This window comes from Trachypithecus francoisi, unplaced genomic scaffold (assembly GCF_009764315.1).
Source record: "Trachypithecus francoisi isolate TF-2019V2 unplaced genomic scaffold, Tfra_2.0 Contig01461, whole genome shotgun sequence".
Classification (NCBI taxonomy): domain Eukaryota; kingdom Metazoa; phylum Chordata; class Mammalia; order Primates; family Cercopithecidae; genus Trachypithecus; species Trachypithecus francoisi.
The window spans coordinates 1,413,188-1,425,415 of NW_022681433.1; the positions used below are offsets into that span (position 1 = coordinate 1,413,188).

A 12,228-nucleotide genomic window follows, 5' to 3' on the forward strand; every position below is an offset into this window, starting at 1 on the left:
GCTGGAAATGCTTTTATGGTTTCCAGGGTTCAGTAGATTTGAGGCTGTTTCTTTTTCTTTTTTTTTTTTTTTGAGGCGGAGTCTCGCTCTGTCGCCCGGACTGGAGTGCAGTGGCCAGATCTCAGCTCACTGCAAGCTCCGCCTCCCGGGTTTACGCCATTCTCCTGCCTCAGCCTCCCGTGAGGCTGTTTCTTTTCACGTGTATGAAAATGGACACAATGCGCAAAGGCATACATCTAGAGGGGCAGAAAATGTCTACCCGGATTTTTTATGAGAATATTGTGCATTTAGAGATGTTCCTTATAGAGTCATTTTCAAAGCAAATAATTTATGTTTTTTCTACAGAATTATTACATTCTTCAAATCTTATATAAGCACGGATTAATCTCCTGGGATGTGTGAGGCGGTGGTGTATATATAAAGATGTATAAGATGTAGTCTTTGCCTTCATGAAGCTACAAACCTCTCCATGTTACAATATACAAACAGTTAATTTGAAATTCTTGAAGAAAAAAAAAGACAAACACATTATTGCTGTCCTCTAAAAGATGTGATTAAAAAGATTTAGCTGGGAGGCAGTTATTCACATGAAAGTTAATCCTCAAAATAAACTTCTGTTTATGTATGGCTAAACAAACACTTCTTATAAAAGAACAAGCATAACCAAAAAGTGATTAATTTGTAACAGCTCTAGCAAATATAATTATATAATCAAAGTGTGGTTAAGAAAAAAACACATGGCTCCAGATATTTCAAAATAATGAGTATACCAAGTGAAGAAACAAAGATTCATTTTTAAAAATCATGCTATTATATTCGATGTTAATGTTCAACCAAAATAATAAAGTTAGTAACAAATATAAGAAATAGTTATAATCAGAGTTATGGTTAAGAATCTGTTAAAAACAAGTATGCTTTCGTTTTATTTTGTTCACAAATTCTAGGATGAGGCATAAACTCCCCCCTCGTCCCAAAAAGGGCTTAGAAACATTTATATTAACTGCCATTTAGTTATATAATCTGTCAGTTAATAGGTTTAGTACTACCTGCCCCTCATGAAAAATCAGTAAAGCCACATAGACTCCAACTGGAATCTAATAACCTAGTTTAAAAAAATTAACAGCAAAAAGATCAATGAACCTGATTTGAAAAATCATTTTCAAAAAATAAAAGCATTACAAGTTGAATAAATTCTTATCTAGCTGGCTTTCTGAGACGGTTTTTAGTCCAATGTCCTAAAGCTGCAGAATTGCTCATTTCATGCCCTTTGCTTAAAGAAAATAATTTCTCTTTTAAATTATATACATACATGGATGCTCCAGGATTTCACCTAAATTTTCAGAAACGCCTTTGTGTCACAAGTTGAAGCTGCTTAGATGGAAAGCCACTTTAATGCCCCAAGGAGAATGCAACTTTAAATATAGCTCTTCGATGAGCCTTTTGTAAAGCTAAGAGTCCTTGAAAAATCAGGCACTACCTGATTTATCCAGTAAGTATACACTTTCATATGCAATGCTGACTTTTAGAGAAGCATTAAACAGGTGTGTAAAGTGCAAAGTGCAAAGTGCATGTCTTTTACAGATGCCTTCAAGAGTTCTAGAAGAACCTCTAGCTTCTACCAGTCATGTCCCAGCATGACCTCCATTTCTCATCTAGGGAATGGAATTTGCTGTAATGGGAGAGATGGATCAAGGGAGATTTCAATACTCTACATTTTATTTGTGTCACTTCTTTCCTATCCTAACTACTATCTATTCTGTCCTCTCATACAAAGAATTTTTCTTTGGCCTATATATTTCCTTATTCATTTGTCATATAAATTCCAGGAAAGCTGTGTTAGGCTTTCTTGGATGTCTGTACAAAACCTGTAACATCATGAATCTACCTGACCATCTTTAATGGTCAAACTTAGCCTCTATAGCTAACAGACTTTCACCTCTGAAGTGGAAATAATGCCTGCATATCACTATGTGCTACGATGGTATGTGAGGCAATGGATTCAAAAGAATATATAATTCTTTTTTTTTCAAGATGGAGTCTAGCTCTGTCGCTCGGGCTGGAGTGCAGTGGCCGGATCTCAGCTCACTGCAAGCTCCGCCCCCCCGGGTTTATGCCATTCTCCGGCCTCAGCCTCCTGAGTAGCTGGGACTACAGGCGCCCGCCACCTCGCCCGGCTCGTTTTTTCGTATTTTTTTAGTAGAGACGGGGTTTCACCGTGTTAGCCAGGATGGTCTCGATCTCCTGACCTCGTGATCCGCCCGTCTCGGCCTCCCAAAGTGCTGGGATTACAGGCTTGAGCCACCGCGCCCGGCCCAAAAGAATATATAATTCTTTAAAAACATGATATGTCAAGATATTATCATCATAATAGTCCTCATCCTATGCATTATTTGTTATGGAAAAGTTTTTGTTCCTTAAATCCATCCCTTTCCACCCCTCCTGCTATTGCCTCACTTTGGGCTCCTCTAATTCTCTTGGACTCAATAGTTTACTAGGTGCTCTCCGTGCCATGAATTTTTCCCACCACTAGTCCATTCTTTCCACTGTGGACAAAATTATCTCTGAAATCCTGCCAAACTCTGGTTCAGTATGTTCAAGGTGTGACCATCACCCGCATATTCCAGACCTCTTAGCTGGGCATACAAATACTCTTCTGTCCACAAGTGTCCCACTTTCCTTAACAGCCCCATCTTCAGCAATCCCCCTAAGTTCCCCTAATAGTAAAGTAAAAGAGAAGTACTTGGTAATCCCCAAATACACCATGCTTCCCTGTGTCCAAGCTTTTTCACCAGCTCTCCCTTCTACTCAGTATCATCCTCCACTGCCTCTTCTAAACCTCCCACCCCATCCCATCCTCTTTCAAAGCTCAGGCCACTATCACATCCTTGGTATCACATCCAAAGCTCTATGCTCATGCATTATTGATAGCATTAATCATGCTGCATAGGGATTTTTTTTAATGCCTGGGCCTCTCCTATAGGACTGAGTTTCTTGTGACAAAAACTATATCTCATTTATACATAGAAAATAATTAATACATATTAACTAATTTGTTGAAGAATCAGGAAACAAAAAGTAAGAAATTAAAGGATTAAAACTTTTTTTCTTTGAATGATACCCACTGGAGGAATTCAGTGGAAAAAGACAATTCAATTTATCTTTCCAGTAAGTCAATACATTGACAGGAAGCATACAACAAAAATAGACCTGACTCCTGAAAAAGAGTCCCAGGCTGGGTTCCACTTCTGCCTCCACCATTTGCTAGCTCTGTGACTTCAAGTAAGTAATCATATCTATGAACCTAAGTTTCCCTATCTGTAAATAAATAAACATTACCTGCCCTGTATTCCTCAGAGTTGTCAGGAAGAAACAAAATGATGAGCAAATATCTCCTGTAAACTCCCAAATGCTACGAAGTATCAGAAGTAAGGTACTCCTTTCTGCCCGTGGACGCCGCCGAAGAGGCATCGTTAAAGTCTCTCTTCTCCCTGCTGTCATGTCTAAGTCAGAGTCTCCTAAAGAGCCCGAACAGCTGAGGAAGCTCTTCATTGGAGGGTTGAGCTTTGAAACAACCGATGAGAGCCTGAGGAGCCATTTTGAGCAATGGGGAACGCTCACCGACTGTGTGGTCATGAGAGATCCAAACACCAAGCGTTCCAGGGGCTGTGGGTTTGTCACCTATGCCACTGTGGAGGTGGATGCAGCTATGAATGCAAGGCCACCCAAGGTGGACGGAAGAGTTGTGGAACCAAAGAGAGCTGTCTCAAGAGAAGATTCTCAAAGACCAGGTGCCCACTTAACTGTGACAAAGATATTTGTTGGTGGCATTAAAGAAGACACTGAAGAACATCACCTAAGAGATTATTTTGAACAGTATGGAAAACTGAAGTGATTGAAATCATGACCGACCGAGGCCGTGGCAAGAAAAGGGTCTTTGCCTTTGTAACCTTGGACGACCATGACTCCGTGGGTCAGACTGTCATTCAGAAATACCATACTGTGAATGGCCACGACTGTGAAGTTAGGAAAGCCCTGTCAAAGCAAGAGATGGCGAGTGCTTCATCCAGCCAAAGAGGTCGAAGTGGTTCTGGAAACTTTGGTGGTGGTCGTGGAGGTGGTTTCGGTGGGAATGACAACTTCGGTCGTGGAGGAGACTTCCGTGGTCGTGGTGGCTTTGGTGGCAGCCGTGGTGGTGGTGGATATGGTGGCAGTGGGGATGGCTATAATGGATTTGGTCATGATGGAAGCAATTTTGGAGGTGGTGGAAGCTACAATGATTTTGGCAATTACAACAATCAGTCTTCAAATGTTGGACCCATGAAGGGAGGAAATTTTGGAGGCAGAAGCTCTGGCGCCTGTGGTGATGGAGGCCAATACTTTGCAAGACCACGAAACCAAGGTGGCCATGGCGGTTCCAGCAGCAGCAGTAGCTATGGCCGTGGCAGAAGATTTTAATTAGGAAACAAAGCTTAGCAGGAGAGGAGAGCCGGAGAAGTGACAGGGAAGCTACAGGTTACAACAGATTTGTGAACTCAGCCAAGCACAGTGGTGGCAGGGCCTAGCTGCTACAAAGAAGACATGTTTTAGACAAATACTCATGTGTACGGCCAAAAAACTCGAGGACTGTATTTGTGACTAATTGTATAACAGGTTATTTTAGTTTCTGCTCTGTGGAAAGTGTAAAGCATTCCAACAAAGGGTTTTAATGTAGATTTTTTTTTTTTGCACCCATGCTGTTGATTGCTAAATGTAATAGTCTGATCGTGACGCTGAAAAAATGTCTCTTTTTTAATGTGCTGTGTAAAGTTAGTCTACTCTGAAGCCATCTTGGTAAATTTCCCCAACAGTGTGAAGTTAGAATTCCTTCAGGGTGATGCCAGGTTCTATTTGGAATTTATTTATTTATTTTTTTTTGAGACGGAGTCTTGCTCTGCCACCCAGGCTGGAGTGCAGTGGCCGGATCTCAGCTCACTGCAAGCTCCGCCTCCCGGGTTTACGCCATTCTCCTGCCTCAGCCTCCCGAGTAGCTGGGACTACAGGCGCCCGCCTCGTCGCCCGGCTAGTTTTTTGTATTTTTAAGTAGAGACAGGGTTTCACCGTATTAGCCAGGATGGTCTCGATCTCCTGACCTCGTGATCCGCCCGTCTCGGCCTCCCAAAGTGCTGGGATTACAGGCTTGAGCCACCGCGCCCGGCTGGAATTTATATATAACCTGCTTGGGTGGAGAAGCCATTGTCTTCGGAAACCTTGGTGTAGTTAAACTGATAGTTACTGTTGTGACCTGAAGTTCACCATTAAAAGGGATTACCCAAGCAAAATCATGGAATTACTGGTTATAAAAGTGATTGTTGGCACATCCTACGCAATATATCTAAATTGAATAATGGTACCAGATAAAATTATAGATGGGAATGAAGCTTGTGTATCATCCATTATCATGTGTAATCAATAAACGATTTAATTCTCTTGAGAAAAAAAAAAAGAAGTAAGGTACTGTTTGAGTAGCTCATACTTTGGGGAAACAGGTGTTTTTAGTGGGACTGATACAAAGTACATAAAGAGACCATCCTGAACAAGGGCCTAATGCTTCTATTTGGATCCATTATTGCACAAAACCCTAATTTAACCACATAAAGAAAATGTCTAAAGTTTTCTAAATCTTAAACATAAAAGTAAAAATCAATGACGAAATTGTATTTAATATAATAATGGAGCATGGTTTATAACACGCTATGTAATATTATTTTAATTCTTAGAACACCGATCTTATCTTGTTTACCAGTGAAAATTAGGAAAGGATTAGAATTGCTGCTGGATAACTCCACTTGGATGCCACCGACTCTTCAAAATTCAATAAGCCCCAAACTAATACATCTGTCTCCCCGAGTAGCCTGCATGCTCAGTGAGAGCAGAGGCCACGTCCACCTCAGTCACCACTGGAGCCCTGGCACTAACCAGAGTTCCTGGCACAGATAATAGCACTTAGTAATGATGCACTGAACAAATGAATGAATGAACACTGACATTCAGATAAAGTAGCTGAGATGGCTTTTGGGGGAAACTTGCACAGAAGCCTCTCTTTAGGAGCTCTTCAGGCAGACCCTCGGCAGGAACCCAGCAGCACTGTGACAACTCCAGCCACAGGTGCCTATTTTGTGGCGGGTCATCTCCTCACTTGCAAATGTCCCTGTGGGAAATATAAGCAATTAGCTGTTGTCTATTCTGGGCTTTTTCCCCCCAATTGAAAGCCATTCTGCTTTTATCCACTACCACTTCACTGTTATTAGGGGAAGCCATCTATCTTGTCCGCATTAATATTATCTTCGTGGAGGGGACGGGTATACAGAAGAGATATACCCACAAAATGTGTAAATGAACTACTATTTGTAGATAGTGACATTAAAAGATAGTACATTTTCTATCCTTCCATATTTTATCCAACAGTTAAACTTAACATAATTGAGTGTGAAAGGTGGCCAAACACAAACCACACAGACCCACGTTTGACCCCATCCTAAAGCCTATCTTCACCACAGGTTTGCCCTTCAATAGACTGTGTCTCCTATCGTAACACTGCTTTTTCCTTGTATTTGTCCTTCTAAATATTTTTGTGTGATTATAAAATGAGAACTATGTTTCCCCACAGCCATGCTGGAACTCGTATCTGAGCAACAACTGCTCCTCCTCTCATGGGTCTGGAAGGGAAGTCATTTGATCTTGCTCTGATTCAGCCTGTCAACCTCCTCCATCGGCCACCTGTGAAACTGCTTCAAGGCTGGCTTTCCTATCAGCCTCCAAACTTGCCCGTCGGCTCCTTTTGACTCCAGACTCTTGGCTTTGTGCTGATATCCTCCTTTCCCCGTGTGAATTTTGTCCCACCATGAATTTCCTACTTTCTTAAAAGTGAATGTAAGCCTCTGTATTTAAATAAGGACACACGCATGATACTAAGCTCTATTAAATAACGCCAGTTGCTCTAAAGTCCGGCTGATCATTGCACGGAGACCTTTATAAACATTAATGCACCTTGATTCAATTGGTTTAGAGTAGGGCATAGGGACCTACACATACTAAAATCTCTTTTGGTGATTGGAATTATCAGGCTTAAAAGACTCTTATACATATAATAATTTGCACAAACCCTTTAAAAAGGTATAATTCAGCACTTTTGTTTCTTTTCCCACGCACCTTTAACTAATATCATTAAGTGTAGCCACTTACTTTTATCTGGCTCTGTGCATTTTAAAAATCTGGTGTCAAAATCTTCCTAAAACACATATTTAGGAAGCTCTGCCCCCACCCAGGAGTAGGGGGAGAAGCTAATTTAGGTTTAATGACTGAGCATGCTCACTGTAGCTCTCCCTTCTTCAGGGCCAACCACCCACAAGAAACCAAGCTACACTCAATTATGATCCGAACAAAAGCCAGATCCAACTGCAGATGAAGACTGGGATGCGACCTCCAGTGAGGGAGTAAGAGCTACATGGGTACTGGACTCAAACCTGTGTGCTGGGAAATTTCTGGACGGTGGCGGAGAAGAATGGCCCCAGCTGCTGTACGCTCCCTTTTGTGACATGTCCATCCCCGCACTGTCAGGCTGATCTCGCCAGGAAAGCAAATGCTGGTGGAAGAACTGCAGCGGGTACAATGGGAGCTTTGGAGAATGATGTCCCCGCTTACAGGGGAATGGTGGTGAGGGATGTTTCTGGGACCAACGTTTAATGACAATGCAATCAGATGATGAGGGTGATTTGTCATTTACAATATCACAAAACATTTCCCTTTTTATAAACTGCCACCAGGAGCAGTTGTCCTCAAGCAGTTTGGTGTAGCAGGATCATCTGAGCTTTTCCCAAATACATGTGACCAGGCACTTTGAATCGGCCATCCAGAACCTAAGCAGCTCAGCCTCCCCATTCCGGGATGACTCTGAGGAATTCTACAGCTGTGAAACAGAGTTCCAAAGCCACGCAGGGCCAGACATGGTGGTTCACTCCTGTAGTCCCACCTACTCAGGAGGCCAAGGCCAGAGGATCGCTTGAGCCCAGGACGTCAAGGCTGCAGTGAGCTAGGATTGCATCACTGCACTCCAGCCTGGGCAACAAAACGAGAATAAGTCAGAAAAAAATAAAAAGCCACAAGGCTAGATGGTATGCATTGACTATAATGACATTTAACATGACATAAAACCTTGACATTTAATATTCTAGAGGTTTGTACAATAGTCTTTGTTTTTATTCTCAAAAACCATACATGACTATTGTTTTTGTTTTTAATTTTACTAGAAGTAATTGTTTACTTTTACATATAAAACACACATGTTCTGATTCTGGTTGTCTGAGACGTCCATGTGACAGACAGCTGTAGTCTGGCCACAGTGTGGTGTCTGCTGGCAACATTTACTCTCTGTGCAGGGCGTGCCAGGGTGAAGCCCAGTGACGCGCTTGTTCTTCAGTGGGTCTGTCTGCAGTATTCCATCCTGCCATGCTCAACCCAGGGATAAAAAATGGCTTCCCACCACAATTCCTCTGCCCTTTTCCCTGTCCAGGAAGGAAGAAATTCAACCTGTCAAAAGCCAGTTATGCTGCAGCCTGTGCAAACCTGACAAGTGGTTATGTCTGCCCCTCAAGACCTAACTGAGGGAATGTATGCCCAAGGAATGTAAAGAAGCAAGCATCCCCCTGTTTGAAATACTATAAACTCTAATATTTGGGATATTTACATTTAAATATAAATCAATGCATTCTAAAGCAAAATAATGAAGATTATCCAACATATTTTTTTTTTCCTTGAGACGGAGTCTCACTCTTTCGTCCAGGCTGGAGTGCAGTGGCGCAATCTTGGCTCACTGCAAGCTCCACCTCCCGGGTTCACGCCATTTTTTTGCCTCAGCCTCCCGAGTTGCTAGGACTACAGGCATCCGCCACCACGTCCAGCTAATTTTTTGTATTGTTAGTAGAGACAGGGTTTCACCATATTAGCCAGGATGGTCTCGATCTCCTGACCTCGTGATCCGCCCGTCTCGGCCTCCCAAAGTGCTGGGATTACAGGCGTGAGCCACCGCGCCCAGCCTATATTTTTTTTTGAGATGGAGTCTCACTCTGTTGCCAGGCTGGAGTGCAGTGATGCGCTCTCAGCTCACTGCAACCTCCGCCTCCCGGGTTCAAGCAATACTTGCACCTCAACCTCCCAAGTAGCTGGGACTACAGGCGCACGCCACCACGCCTGGCTAACTTTTGCATTTTTAGTAGACATGGGGTTTCACCATGTTGCTCAGGCTGGTCTCGAAATCCTGACCTCAAGAGATCTGCCCACCTCGCCTCCCAAAGTACTGGGATTACAGGCGTGAGCCACTGCGCCCGGCCTATCCAACATATTCTAGTTACCCTCCGTATCAGTAAACCATCTAGTGATTACTAATGTACTTTGTCCTCGCAATGGCTTATAATTTTCTTGAGAATATCTATAATGATATAATTACCTTCTTGAGACTGTATTTTGTGAACATTTATTTATTAATTTCTAAAATTAAGCTCTCTCTCCTTTTTTAATATGTACCTTCTTTAGAGCAGTTTCTGAATGTATTTTTCTTTTTTAATTTTTATTTTTATTTTAAGTTCCAGAGTACATATGCAGGATGTGCAGGTTTGTTACACAGGTAAACATGTGCCTTAGTGGTTTGCTACACCTGTCAACCTAGGTGTTAAGCCAGCATGCATTAGCTATTTTTCCTAATGCTCTTCCCCCCCCCCACTGAGTGTATTTTTAGTTAATATTAGGTAAAAGTATATGGCTTTATAATGTACTGTTACACAGAGAAGACACAAAATGTACATGCTGTATAATACCAGACATAGTTTTTTCATAAAATATAATGAACTACCAGGCATTACCACAAGATGGCAGTAGTGCTATGCTAATGATCAGGATTTTCTTTCGCAAATGTGAACACAGATGGGCTTTTTGTCAGTTGCACAAATCCTTCCCTGTAACTGGTGAATGCCTGAATGCCATATGTGTAACTATGTTGTAAATGGGTGAATGAATGAATGAATGAATGAATATTATCATTCAAATTCTGAATTTACGTATTCCTTATCAAATGCCCTATTCATATCCAAGAATAACCCCTTTGCCCACATATGACATTTTGATGTAACCACTTTCCCCCATGGCCACAATGATACAACTATTTTGATGTGAGGGCATTTTGATGTGGCCTAAGATAAACCACTAGACATCATGTTTGTTTTTTTAACTAATAACTAATGTGCAAATTAGAGAGCCTCACAGCATACCTGAGGCTCACAAGACTGCTGCGCTTACCATGTCCCCTATCCTGGAATGCAGTTCGTGGCTGCAGGAGGAGCTGGGGGGTCAGTGGAAAGGTCAAGGGTAGGATGGGAAACAGGGTGAAGTGCAGGCATCTGATTGCTGAGCCATACACAATCAGGAGTCTCACATCTACCACGTACAGCTATCTCAGAAAGAGCTACTCAGCATTTCATGCAAAAGATCTGCTTATTTTCTGGAATTTCAATTGCATTTTCAATAATCTGCCTCTGAAATTCTCTAGTTCTTTCCCCAAAGAATATCTGAGTCCCAACTACATAGGAAATTAGAAATTAGTTAGAAATCTGCCAGTTCTCCACATGGATAGACAGATTAGATAGATAGATAGATAGATAGATAGATAGATAGATAGATAGTAGATAGACATATACATGTTATATTTAATATCATAAACTCCACTCCAATGATGGTTTTGATGGACAAGATTGCTACCCCTAAAAAGGATAACCCAGTTCTAGAAGATTTTTAAAAAATATCTTATTAATAATCGTTCACAGAAAAGAAGAGAATCAAATGTGAGTGTCTGCTGTGATTAGCATGGAACCAAGAAATGGTCAGAGATGAAGGCTGTGCAAACGACTAGAAAAAACAGCAACACACACACGCACGGGCACGCACACAGACGCACACGCACGCATGCACATGCACGCACACACACACGGCTGCACGCGGGTTCTCTACTTTGGTCACAACAGCATTTTCCTGTGTCCCTTCACCCGGATCCATCCCATCTTCCATTATTCCTCCTCTGAGATCTTTCTATATTTCTCTATCATTTGCCAAAACAATATAAGCCCTCCCTCCCTTAGGCTACTTCTGTATATTGTTCTTGCTTCCACCTTTGCATTGTGGTGTAATCGTCTGTGTCCATCATGCACAGAGGTGCAGAGGTACGGCCTAGGTTCAAACCTTGGCTCCACGGCTGACTAGTTGTTAAAGATTTTGAGCAAATTACTTAACGTTTCTGTGCCTGAGTTTCTGCTTCTTCACAGATAATAACAATAACTAAGCCATAGGGGTGTTGTGAGGACTCAGTGAGTCAATGCATGTAAAGTATCTGCAGCAGTTCCCGACACACGGTGCTCAGTAAATACCAGCTGGTCTTGTATTACTCTCGCTTCTGTCCTTTATTAGACGGTAAATGTCCCCAAGTCAAGTTCATATTTACTTCATCTTTGTCTCCTTAGCACCTGGCACTATGCCTATCACCTCAGTGGTACTTACAATTTGTTTGTTAAACTAAATTGAACTATTCTATTCCCTCTGTCTTTCATCTCTAATCATTCTCTCTCCATCCTTTCCTTCCCGTTGGCATATCTGATTTTAAAAAGTAACAACTTTTTCCACCTCTTGATTATGTCTCAGCTTCCAAGCTATGCCTTCCTCTCCATTACTACAAAACTGCTTTAAAAAATTAGAATCCTCTCGCTGACTCTGCCTTTTCCTTTCCTTCAGCCTTACTGCATGCATTATAGCTTCCACTCCCTCCTTTTCAGGAAATCTACCCCTTGGCTATTTCCAATTACAGCCTATGTGCCAAATCTCTCTGAATGAACTTCTTCCCATAGTTCCAATTATCTCCTCTAAATATATACATAACTCCTAAAATAAATTTCTATATTTATTCTCATTTTCACTCCAGCTCCATTTACAACTGCCTGCCTGACACCTCTACTTAGAGATGCCATCACCACCTGAAACTCAAGTACATTTTATTTCATGTAACACATGTATTAGTATAATAGAAAAGACACTGGCCCGGCTTCAGAACACCTAAATTCTAATTCCAAAATTGCCAGCAGCTAACTACATGGCACTGGGTAAAAAGTCACTCTATACGGAATTCCAAATGAATTCAGCACCTTCCCGTGGCAA

General features: G+C 41.8%; 1 protein-coding gene and 1 pseudogene across 4 annotated transcripts in view; one reads left to right on the forward strand and one right to left on the reverse strand.

Moving 5' to 3' along the window:
• The window catches only part of DGKH (diacylglycerol kinase eta), a 222,378-nt gene that overhangs the window by 136,443 nt on the left and 73,707 nt on the right, over window positions 1-12,228 (reverse strand). The gene's annotated exons all lie outside the window — the stretch shown is intronic.
• LOC117096787 lies at window positions 3,392-4,792 on the forward strand (annotated as a pseudogene). The gene has a single exon (XR_004442639.1). The product of XR_004442639.1 is annotated as a heterogeneous nuclear ribonucleoprotein A1-like (transcript).